Raw genomic sequence first — 12,683 nt, 5'->3', positions numbered from 1 at the left:
GTGTGTGTATATATATACATATATATATATATATATGTATATATATATATATATGTATATATATGTATATATATATGTATGTGTATATATATATATATATATATATATATAGTGTGTGTGTATCCCCCCAAAATGTATATACACTTTAACAGCTGATACCTCAATTTTGAAAATGAAATGCATTTTAATAAATACTGTCTTTATAATTATTCAAAGTGTGTGTACATTTTTGGGGGGCACTATAAGATTTTCCAAAAGGATTGAGGCAGTTTACAATAAAAATATTTACATTATAAGTCAAATTTTTAATACCAAATAAAAGATAAAAGCCAAGGTAGGAAGAAGGGACTCTGTCTATCTGTCTATCTACCCATCTGTCCATCCATCATTCCATTTATGTAGCAGACTGGTCAAGGGTCAGTTTCTCTCATATTAATCCCCTATGGCTCTTATTTCTCAGAGCTCAAGGACAAGAAATGCATATTTTTTCTTAACAAATTGTATTGATTTATTTGGTATAGATTCTTTTATTTTTGTCTTATTAAATTCATGCTTCTGTAGTATGCTTCTTTGTATTCCTTTGAAAAGAGGGGTAGGCATATTTAGATGAATAGAAAAAGAAAATAACCTCTATCTGATCCAAGAAAAAGCAATTTAGCACAAACAACAGGATGAATCCTGGTAGCCAGGATAAAGGGAAAAATAGTGGATTGCATATCTTTCATTGTTTGGCAGAAGTGGCTATCCAATGTACAAGGAGGGGAAGTTCACTGAAATCCCTTTTCTGACTGAAATGTGCTCTTAGGTTATTTAAATATGGAAACTTCAGAATGTTATAAAACATTGAGGGAATAATCCTATCATGCATTGAATTTTGCTAAGTACCACACAATTTACTGAGTCACCCCTAATTTCTCCCACCCTTCATTTAATCTTTACAATAAATCTGTGAAGTATATATAGTATTATCCCTGATGTATAAATGAAAGGATAAAAGATTTTAGGCAAGTCTTTATTGGCTCTTGCTGAATATTGAAAAAATAATTTTAAGTCTTAGATCTACAAAAACAGCTATGAGAGAAGCCAGAGTGATATAGTCAAGGTATATAGCTTACTGAGCTTTGTTAAACTGTGGGGCTACAGCTTTAAAATGATTTCTAGTATTTTTTTTAAGAAAAATACCTTTCTATCTGCCCATGCCAGGCAGCAGCAGAAATAGTTTCATTGCTACTAAGCCTGCATTAAAGAGACTAATGGCATTGAAACTTATCTTCATAAGAAGGGTGAGACCTCGCCATTCAGAATTGGTGTCAACTTGAGTGGGTGATTCTAAAATACCACGCCATTGAAAGCAGATGACTCATGGATGTGCTGAGAAGCATTTAGGAATCCTTTTCATCCAGCTCACTTTTAAAGGCTGTTAAATTGTGCCATCACGGATATGCTGCTGAGCTGACCACGCTGAGGTGCATGTGTCCACGGGTAAAATTGGAATTGAAGCGGACGTGCCATGAGAAACTTAGTACTGATGTGCCAGGAAGCTTGCCAGAGAAAGGAATTGTTTTCTGTTATCAGAATGTCAGAGATACAGAGCCAGGTTGATTGAATGGCCGCTCTGAGAAAAATAGAATTCTCTGTGTGTTTAGAACCCTCTCACTTCTTCATCTCCCTTCTTGGGGAATTTTCAGGAGCCAGATATGAAACCCAATAAGAGGGGTGAGTCCTTAGGAGGCCTGAAATGAAATAAGACCTGCAATGGCGACTGGTGTTCACCCTCCTCTTTGTGATAACAGTGGAAGAAGCATCATGTAGCCCAAAAAAGCATCCTAGTCCTGGGATAAAATCTTAGTTCTGGTAGCTTTGGGCAAGTTAGCAGAGCCTCAGCCTTTTAATTTATAAAATGGAGACCAGAGATCTTCTTCAAGGACTTATGTAGGAGCCAGTGAAGCAATGTATCCTCAGATTCTGTCATGTCACAGGCATTCAGACAATGCTAATGAAATTCCACCTTCTTTGCTGAAAGGTCTGGACTAATTACTATGGGTGTACAGCCTTCCTTTCCAAAGATTTGAGATTTTTATATCAGATGGCTGCTTTACTGAACCCTGAAACACTGGTTCTCAAATGGGCCTACACATTGTAACCACCTTGGCAGTTTTAGTCTGAGGTATGACCTAACCATCAGAATTTTAATACTAGGTGAGTCTAATAGGCAGCTCAGGTTGATAAGCAGAGGTCTGAAAGATTGTAAAAGGGGGTGCACTGCTTATCACCTAACATGTACTTATTTCTTTTAAATGTTTTTATTGCCTTTTTTATTGTTTGAAGTATTACAAACAGTAGTACATATGTCTCCTTTTTTTCCCCATTGACCTTCCCCCAGCCTCCCCTACCCCCCGGCACATGCCCTCAACCCCCCCCGCCCCCGCCCAGTGTCTTGTGTCCATTAGTTATGCTTATATGCATGCATACAAGTCCTTCGGTTGATCTCTTACTGCCCCCCTGCCCCAACACTTCCCAGCCTTCCCGCTTTAATTTGACAGACTGTTCAATGCTTCTCTGCCTCTTTATCTATCTTTTTGTTCACCAGGTTATTATGTTCTTTATTATCCATAAATGAGTGAGATCATGTGGTATTTTTCTTTCACTGCCTGGCTTATTTCACTTAGCATAATGCTCTCCAGTTCCATTGACTTTTATAGAGAGAGGAAGGGAGAGGGATAGAAAGATAGAAACATTGATGAGAGGGAAACATCATCAGTCAGCTGCCTCCTGCAGGACCTCTACTGGGGATCGAGCTTGCAACCCGAGCATGTGCCCTGACTGGGAATTGAATTGGTGATCTCTTGGTTCCTGGGTCAATGCTCAACCACTGAGCCACAATGGCCAGGCTATACTTATTTATTTTTTATGCCAAAGTTTGTGCAGCCAAGGGTCATAGTATTTGGCTTTCATGTGCAGAGTTATAACTTCCACCAAAGCTCCTACCCAGTTCCTCTCCGCCAAAGGTCACTGGGTAAAATAATTGGTTCAGTCTTTGTTGGGGGGTGGGAGGGAGCTGATGGGACTCAGAGATCTGTTCTACTGTATGTACAGGGCAGGAAGTATGTCCTAGTGAAGGCAAACTACTAGTAAAGGACATACAGCCTTCTTAAATATAAAGCCCCCAAATAGATATAACAGAAGGAGATATTGAAGCAAAATCAGAGACTTAGGGAATAAAGAAAATTAACTGAAGCCGAAGAAATGCATAATAATCTTTAGGAGATTACTAAAAATCAGCCAAATCTCATATTTGCCTAAGGAAATCATCAGATAAGTGGGAAAAGATGTGTGTATATTGCAGCATGAGGTAGAGGCCCAGTGCACAAAAATTTGTGCACTCGGCGGGGGGGGGGGGGGGGGCCCTCAGCCCTGCCTGTGCCCTCTTGCAGTCTGGGACCCCTGGGGGATGACCACCTGCTGGCTTAGGCCTGCTCCCTGGGGGATCGGGCTAAGCTGGCAGTCAGACATCCCTCTGGCAGCTCGGGAGCCCTCGGGGGATGTCCACTTGCCAGCGAGAGCAGGCCTAAGCTTCAGTCGGACATCCTTAGTGCTGCTGAGGAGGTGGGAGAGGCTCCCGCCACCACCGCTGTGCTGGCAGCCGTCAGCCTGGCTTGTGGCTGAGCAGAGCTCTCCCTGTGGGAGCGCACTGACCACCAGGGGGCAGCTTCTGCATTGAGAGTCTGCCTCCTGGTGGTCAGTGTGTGTCATAGTGACCAGTCATTCCCAGTCATTTCTGCCTTTAGGGTCAATTTACATATTACCCTTTTATTATATAGGATAGAGGCCTGATGCATGAGTGGGGGTTGGCTGGTTTACCCTCAAGGGTGTCCTGGATCAGGGTGGGGGTCCCACTGGGGTACCTGGCCAGCCTGGGTGAGGGACTGATGGCTGTTTTCAGGCTGGCCAAACCCCCCCAGCAGGACCCTCACCCCATGGGGGTATGGCCAGCCTGGGTGAGGGCCTGATGGCCATTTGCAGGCTGGCCATGCCCCCCAGCGACTCAAGCTCCCAGCCTCTGCTTTTTTTTCTGGGATTTATTTATTTTCTATAATTGAAACTTTGTAGCCTTGAGTGGAGCCCAGGTCCACCTGGGTTGCCCCTGGCAACTCAGGCTCCCAGCCCCTTCTTGAGCGGAGGCCACGGCCAGCTGGAAGCAGGTATCTAGGATTTATTTATCTTCTATAATTGAAACTTTGTAACCTTGAGAGGAGGCCAGGGCTGGCCAGGGCGGGTGGGAAGCTTGGCTTCCTCCATCACTGGGGGCAACCCAAGCTTGCTCCAGCTCTGTGGCTGCCACCATCTTAGTTGGGTTAATTTGCATACTCACTCCTGATTGGCTTGTGGGCATGGCTTGAGCATAGTGGAGGGATGGTTCATTTGCATGTTTCTCTTTTATTATATATATTATATATATAGTGGCCTATTAAAAAGTTTAAGGATTTTCTCTAGTGTTTTAGATGTAGTGCATTTGTGAAAGAAAAGTTGCTATGACTCAGTGAGTTATCTATGTATTAACATGCAGTTCAAATTTGGGGTTCATAGGAACTAATTAACACCAGAGAATGCTTACTATATGTGGGAGTGCAATTGCACTTTAATTAATAGAGGGAGATCTCACAGGAGTGACAAATGCCCTCTCTCAAATTTGTCTGATTAACATTATAAACTGGGGAGGAGTGCAAGCTGAGTATTATAAGACTAGAGGCCCGGTGCATAAAAATTCATGCATTGGAGGGGGTGGTCCCTCAGCCTGCCTGCCCCCTCTCACAGTCCGGGAGCCCTCAGGGATGGGAGGTGGCCTAGCCATCAGGGGAAGGTGATGCCCCCATCACACCTCTGCTGCTGCCACTGCCAACAGCGCAAGCCTCAGCCAGCCCTGGTTACCTGAGCCTCAGGCGGCCCTGGGCGGCTGGGCAGCCACCATCCGAGGCTTGCCTGTGCCTTGGGCCAGCCCTGGGTGGCTGGGGGGGCTGAGGGGACTGGGGGACTTTTTAAAAAATATATTTTATTGATTTTTTACAGAGAGGACAGGAGAGGGATAGAGAGTTAGAAACATTCATAAGAGAGAAACATTGATCAGCTGCCTCCTGCACAGCCCCTACTGGGGATGTGCCCACAACCAAGGTACATGCCCTTGACTGGAATCGAACCTGGGACCTTTCAGTCCTCAGGCCAATGCTCTATCCACTGAGTCAAACTGGTTAGGGCAAGGACTGGGGGGCTTTTTAGCAGTGTAGAAATGAACAGCCTTGCCATGTGCCTGCTGCCAACGAGGCTGAGGGGACTGGGCACCGCCATCTTTGAGGGCATGGCAGTCAAATAGCATATTTCTTATTGGCTGTGAGTGCCACAATTTTTGAGGGCAGGGCAGAAATTAGCGTGTCTTGATGCTAAGAATGAGGCTAGTTGAAGTAAATATGGAGGTAGTTTTTCTGGCCCCTGCTCACTTGGGCAATTTCCCATTTCTCTGTGAAACTCATTTCATTTTTAAGTAATGAAATTAGAAAGTCTTTTTTTTTTTTTAAAAAAATCACTGCAGCATTGTAGCAAACAAATTACCACTAGTAAGAGAGTATTTAAATAAATATGGTATATCCATTCAGTGGAATCTACTTATATAAAAACCCTGGGTGTAACATCACGGCCAGAACTGCGATCAACCAGAATGAAGTCAGTCCTGCAGGGGTTGTCTTGGAAACAGCTGTGCCCTCCCCCAGCTATTTCCTGGAGGGTGAGGTTTCAGGCAGGAACCTGCCCTCAGGGCGAGGTTTCAGGCAGGAACCCGCCCTTGGAGTGGAGTGTGGAAGTGAAATGATTGGTAATGGATCTATTATTGAAGCTACCTTTGGAAATACTATATCTATAGATCAGTGGTTTTCAACCTTGGCTGCACATTAGAATTACCTGGGAATCTTTTTTAAAATCCTGATTTCTGGGCCTCATCCTCCGGAAATTCTGTTTCTTTGTTACTAATGTTGTGGCCCCACCCCAGTCTATTCATTGCTTATCTCTGGGAAGTGAATGCCGAGTTGAGAGGGGCTCTTTCATTTTACATCTTTCTGATAGTCTGATTTTTTAAAAACCACACAAAATTTTGAAAGAAAAAAACACGAGTAAAAATAGGCAAAAGTGTTTTTTTTGGGACTTTTGTTTTTATTTCTCAAAAAAAACTTTATTTTTAAATTTATTTAGCTTTCTGACTCTGCTTGTGCCTTCAACACTTTCACAACGATTTTTTGCTCCTCAATAAGGAAAGCACGCTTGATCCTGTCTTAGACACATTTAGCGCACATGGATACATCAGAGGCCCTGCTGATGTGCTTTTTCATTTTAGACAACCTCATCGAAAGTTTAGGTCTCATAACATGAACTCCGCAAAGTTGGCTTGGGCATATACCACATGCCAATTTGGGTGCTTTCCCAACCTTCTTGGTATAAAGGTAATTCTATTATCAGGGGTTTGGGACAGCCTAGTTTTGTTATAGGCTGTATTGTAGGACAGCCTCCAATGGTATGTCCAACGCTGGACCATGGTGAATACCTAAACTGAAGTCACTGTACCCGGAAGAGCAAAAAATGTTTTAAATGTTGAAACAAACATTCATACTATGGACTCAACTTTTAGTAAACCCCTAAAGAGGTTTAATTCATAAATATAATCCTTGCCAAAACTGGTTTGGCTCAGTGGATAGAGCATTGGCCTGCGGACTGAAAGGTCCCAGGTTCGATTCCGGTCAAGGGCATGTACCTGGGTTGCGGGGACATCCCCAGTAGATGTGCAGGAGGCGGCTGATCGATGTTTCTCTCTCATCGATGTTTCTAACTCTCTCTCTCTCTCCCTTCCTCTCTGTAAAAAATCAATAAAATATATTTAAAAATAAATAAATAAATATAATCCTTATTTGCTTAGAAGTAATGTCTATAAGGGCAGAAATTGTATTTTTGCCGCCCCCCCCCCCCCCCCAAGAGTCAAGTACAATGCTTTGATCCTAATAGAGTTTGGTAAATGTCACTTTGATTCATTTGAAATTGCCATGACCTAGTGAGTATCATTTCTACAAATATTCTCCTAGTGGAACAGGATTGAAATAATTTGTCCAACCTGATTCATGGTGATGATAATCAGCCCTAAGTTTTACACATGGGAAATAAAGTGGGTTTCCAGTGTTCAGTTATTAATACTGAATTTATTTTTGTGTATTTTGGCAGATCTCTGATTACAGTGTTCATATAACTCTGTCATGAATGTAAAAGGCAATGTCAATTGACGTGCATTCTGACACGCTATTTGCAACCCTCCAATCTCGAAGTCAGGCTCAATTGCATAATTAGTCCAAAGATAAGTCTGCTTTTAAAATGCTCTAATAAGTCAATCAATAAACTGAAAACTACCTCTCATTTTCATACATCAAAAAAAGAAAAGTTTATTAAATGACTAACGTATACCCACAAGGGTGGAAGGCAGAACATGTCTGTTTCAGAACATGGGTCCTCTTTTTGAGATAGGTATCTGGGAAAACATCTGTTTGTCAGGGCATGATGCCATTGGTGAGCCAGCTTCCAGGCTAATGATTGGATGATGTGCAGCCCGTTGGTAATTTGACAGTGCTTCCTTATGAGAGCTTCAAATAGGCAGATGTTTCCCCGAAGGAATCAGGCATGTGCAGTGACAACTTCATTGTAGATTGCCAAGAACTCAGATCTCTTCTTCAGATGGAATTTCTAGATGAGCTGAAATGTTAGTGGCTCAAATTCTTGATGTCATATTGGTGTTCAATCATTTGGTGGACATAGGAAGGGATAATAATCGTGTTACTAACCTTTCTATTAATTATAATATCAAAACATAACCACCTTAACATTACCCCTCCCCCCCAGAAACATTCCAGAGGTAACACACTGAAAAGAAAAGAGAGGAAAATAAAATATACAGCATTAGTTTAAGTACACCTTTGATAATATACAGCATTTCTGCAGCAATAGATTTTAACTATATTCCCACTCAGTAATATTATTATTACCCTCAGCTGTTTGCCAGTAGCTGCAGGCATAATTTTCTTTTTTTACTGCTCACTGGACCCAAGCCTACTCAATTTAGTGTAGTTGGCTGTGGCATCTCTCACTTTCTTAAAACACAGGCCTTTCCAATTTCCAAGAATGTTTATGGTATCAGAGTAATTTGAAACAGGTGTTTAAGCCTCACGCCTCTGCTGTGCAACAGAAGGTTTATATATTTTTCATTATATATTGAGACAGACCACGGCACTTGGAATGACCATCTGTCACCAGATGCATGCTGTGTGCTGAATGTAAGAGAAATAGGATTTTTCACTGCAAATTCCTTTCAAAGTGATGGGAGGCATTCTCCCGCCTTCTGAATCCTCACTCATTTTGGTTTTTTTGGTTGGTTTCTTTTCTCACAGAATGTCATCAATGAGAGTTCATTAGAGTGTATAGTGTTTCTGTTTGATTTAATTTAAAAAGTCATAAGCCCAAACGAGAGAGCAGTTAGCCTATGGACTTCTCCCAGAGGTGTACTGCTTTAGTCAATATATTTCCTGATTTGTTTCATAGCACTAAGAAGTCTGGGCCTTAAGTACTAGTTCTCTTTGCAAAAATCTGGGCTCCCAAGTCGTAGTTGCCAATGCAAGAGCCATAGAGACCATAGAAGTAATGTGTATTAGTGAATCAGGCAAGATAGCAACTGCGGCAGCCTGGAGAGAGCACCGCACCTGTCGGGAGAGAGCAGTGTGTAGATCTGCTGATGATTTTTGTGCAGAAATGTGCAGGCTCAGCCTCAGCAGATCTGTCATTCAGAATAAACTGGAGATCTGGATTTTTACATGCTAATTCCTCATATTTAAATATTGGTATTGCGCCAGAATAATTAAAAGACAGTGTGGGCCAACCAAGTATATACCCAGTCCAAAATCTGCCAGTTTTGAACCTATTGCTTATACTAAATGTCTACTGATTCAAATAGATCTTTCAAAATTAGTTAGATATTCCACCCTTGGATCAAACACCCATGTTTTGTTATGGCAAAATTTTCCAACTGGATATTATCTTATCAATACCTTGATAATGATGGTGATAAGTGATGCTGACAATGTTTACCTTCCACTTGCTGCCTAGCAGGTAAATTGAGATCATGTTGACATTCACTCTCTCATAGGTTTCCACTCTGGGATTTGGAGTTAGAAGGAAAATAAATAAGATAGGCTGTGGGTAATCCTAAAGTTTCAGGATAGGGGCACTGCTCAGGAATTTGGGAGGTTGCAAAAAATATTCCAAAAATGATCAGGTGAAAATTCATTTACTTGTACACCAAATATTTATCGGATACCTACTATGTGTTAAGCACTGTTTCCTTTATTCAGCAAATATTTCCTGAGTGCCTACTATGTACCAAGCATTACTCTGGGAAGTGAAGATATAACAGTGAGAAAAAAATTAAACAATGATCTTAGTTTTTCTAATGGGGCTGTGGATGACTTACATTTGGCAAAGTAAATAAATTATATGTTATGTTATAAGGTGACAAGGACTATGGAAAAAATAAAGCAGAGAAGGATCTGGGGAGTAGATGAAAAGGAGGGAGTTAGAAGCAAAAGACGATACCACACTTGGGCTTAACTACCTGGGTTGTAGCATTGTCAATGCTGAGCAAGGAAGAGGTCAACAATAAAAGTGGGTTTGGAGATGAAGATCAGGAACTCAGTTTTAGATGTTATGTGTTGGATGACTATTAGACATTCAAGAGAGGTGTTAAGTAGGCAGTCAGATTTCAAGGGACATGTCCAAGCTAGAGCAATAAATTTGGGAGTGATCAGGTGGTGTTTAAAACCATGAAAGTGCATGGAAAGAAATACAGATAGAAAGGAGAAGAATTCCAAGGCTGGAGTCCTGTGTTTTTTACAACGTATTTTTATGAAGTATTTACAATGACTTTGCAGGTACAAAGAACCAGCAAAAAAAACTGAGGAAGAAGAAAATTTGGAGGTAGTAGGAAACCCCAAAGAATATGGATCCTGTGAAGTATAAAAACCACCTTGAGGGCACTTCATAAAATTCAAACTCTGGCCTGGCCAGCATGGCTCAGTGTCAACCCATGAACCAGAAGGTCACGGTTAGATTCCCAGTCAGGGCGCATATATATATATATGGCTAAGCGACCTTCCGACCGACTGGCTGGTAGGTATGTGGCACACTGACCACCAGGGGGCAGATGCTCAACACAGGAGCTACCGAGTGACAGCAACTCCAGGACCCCTCGGAGGATGTTGGAGAGCCTGTTTCGGCTCTATCCATGCAGGCCAGGCAGAGGGACCCCACCTGCCAGAGGTACCCGCTCACTCTGCAGACACCCTTCGAGCCACGGCGCTGTCCGAAGTGTGGCCAGCAGGGGAGGGACCGCGGGAGGTTGACTCCAGGGCATGTCCGGTCTGTCTCACCAAGTCCAACCCCACCGGCCACCTTCTAATTAATTTCCTTTCAATGTGCCCAAATCTGTGCACTGGGCCACTAGTGTGTGTGTGTGTGTGTGTGTGTGTGTGTGTGTGTATTTATATTTGACAATCCACCCCAAAACACACTCTGGGTGATTCTGGTGCAGCTGTTTATTAACCATACTTTATCAAACATAAAATAGGTATATGATTCTGGGGGTTGGATGGCCTGTCCAGATGGTTCAGTGATAGGGCACACCAAATAATGAGTTGAAGGACAGGTGAGGGAACTCAAACACAGAAAAACAAGACTTACCAGGAAGTGGATTGCCAAGGCAGGGTAGAATCAATGGCATGGCTAATCTGAAGAAACTGATTTAGTTGGGCCCTTTATTATCCCAGGTATTGGGAGATACAGCTCAGTCTGTGGGTGGGGGCTGAGTACTAGTAATTGCATATGTCAAGTATATGGGACCAGGAGTCATGCAGACCATGCTGCAGAAATTGTCTGTCAAGTCAATATTAAGACCAATCCCAAACAATAGAATAATAAACCGTGTGCTCTGCTAGCTCAACAATCTGATCATACTGGTTTATACATCTGCTGATTTGTATAAAGGAGACACTGACCTTTTTCCCTCCATGCTCCCTAGCTCTTAGCATAGTGTCTGACCCTTTGCAGGTTCAGAGTCAGCATTTGCCGAGTGCGTGAAAGCAGACCCAGCCAAATAGAAATGGACACATAATGCATTTATTGGGGATATTTCACTCTCAAAGACTTCAGTGCTGATACCTTTTGTGTATTTCATGAATTATTCATTTTTTTTGTATAATGAGTAGATATGGTTAAACTCTATCCTGGAAGAACACTGCGATTTAATTTTTAGCTATGATTTCTAAAGTTATCAATAACTCTTTGCAGAGATGGTTAGTTATTGAGGCAATGTCAACTCCAACAGCAAATCCTTGACAGCTCTTTGATTATAGCTGGCTTCTCCATTCACTTCAGTGTCACCTTGGGCGAGGAGCCTGCTTAGCCTGAGGCAGGGGAAACTTTTGTAGAAGGAAAAACATAATTAATGAGCTTGATGTTCATCTGGACACCAGGGAACCATGTCCTCAGTTGCCCCTCCCACATCTTCTCAGTTTTGATATTTTATAATTCTAAAATAGAAACATTTTTTTTCCCTCAGCTTCAAGCCTTATACATGATTTGCAGTTCTGAGCCTTTTGTGGAATGATGACAGTTTTTACTCTACTGCTTCGAGAATCTAGTTCAGTGCGCAGAACAACTCTGTGTTCTATGTCCCAGGGCTGCTCCCCATTTCATGTAGGGGTAAAGGGTATTCTCCCTGGCTCTCTTCCCTTCTTCTCAAAGGCTTCCTTCTCTCAGAAGATTTTTCTTTATAAGTTTGACAGATCATTTTTGTAATCACTAAATGAAAAATTTTGTCAAATACACTAGGTTCTATATCCTGAGTTCTTATGGTTTTTTAAATATATGTAATTGCCTGATGCCTTGACTAAAATCTTAATTTTGCCCTTCTACCTAACAGAGGTCCTCCATAATCATATTTTTGTTTTCTTCACCCTTGAAATTACATCATTTTATAAAGAGGCAATAATTTATTGTAACCAGAAATTATTTAATATGAACTGATGACTTACAAAAATTAGTCCTCCCTTGAACTTCTAACTCCACTCAATACTAGTATCTCTGGCCTATTGTTCCAAAGTCTTTGAGGGTCAATCTCTTGTTACAACGTAGGACAATACAACAATGAATGAAAATGAAATAATTATAGGGTAAAATTATAATTTTATGAGTTATGAGATAAAGCACATGAAGATTTGATTGGAAAATTACTTAAATCAAAACAAAGCTATTGACAGACAAGGATGTGAAATTGAACCAGATGACAATAAGATAAAAACTGACAAGGATGAACAAGATAATTATTTTTAAAAAGAATGATTTGACTTGAAAAGAGGCCCTTGGGAAAATTAATGAAGACCTTGAATATTTTTGTGAAACTGACATTATTTATGATTATACTGTGAAAATTAAAAATGAAGGGAAGTTCTGTGGTGTTTCCAATTAAAAAACAAAACAAAACAACAACAAAAAAACATTGCTTGCCCCATTGTTGGTATATTCTTAGCTCATGTAAGAATCCAGGATAGAAATCC

General features: G+C 41.4%; 1 pseudogene; it reads right to left on the bottom strand.

Moving 5' to 3' along the window:
* Nucleotides 1-6,233: 6,233 nt before the first annotated feature.
* Nucleotides 6,234-6,577, bottom strand: LOC139002684 (large ribosomal subunit protein eL34-like; annotated as a pseudogene).
* Between the last annotated feature and the right edge of the window lie 6,106 nt (nucleotides 6,578-12,683).

Source organism: Myotis yumanensis, unplaced genomic scaffold (genome assembly GCF_028538775.1).
Source record: "Myotis yumanensis isolate MYYU_CA2020_CCGP unplaced genomic scaffold, mMyoYum1.0.hap1 SCAF_2, whole genome shotgun sequence".
In the NCBI taxonomy this organism is placed as follows: Eukaryota; Metazoa; Chordata; class Mammalia; order Chiroptera; family Vespertilionidae; genus Myotis; species Myotis yumanensis.
Note: the sequence above shows the minus strand (reverse complement) of the source record. Positions and strands in the feature narration are given on the sequence as shown.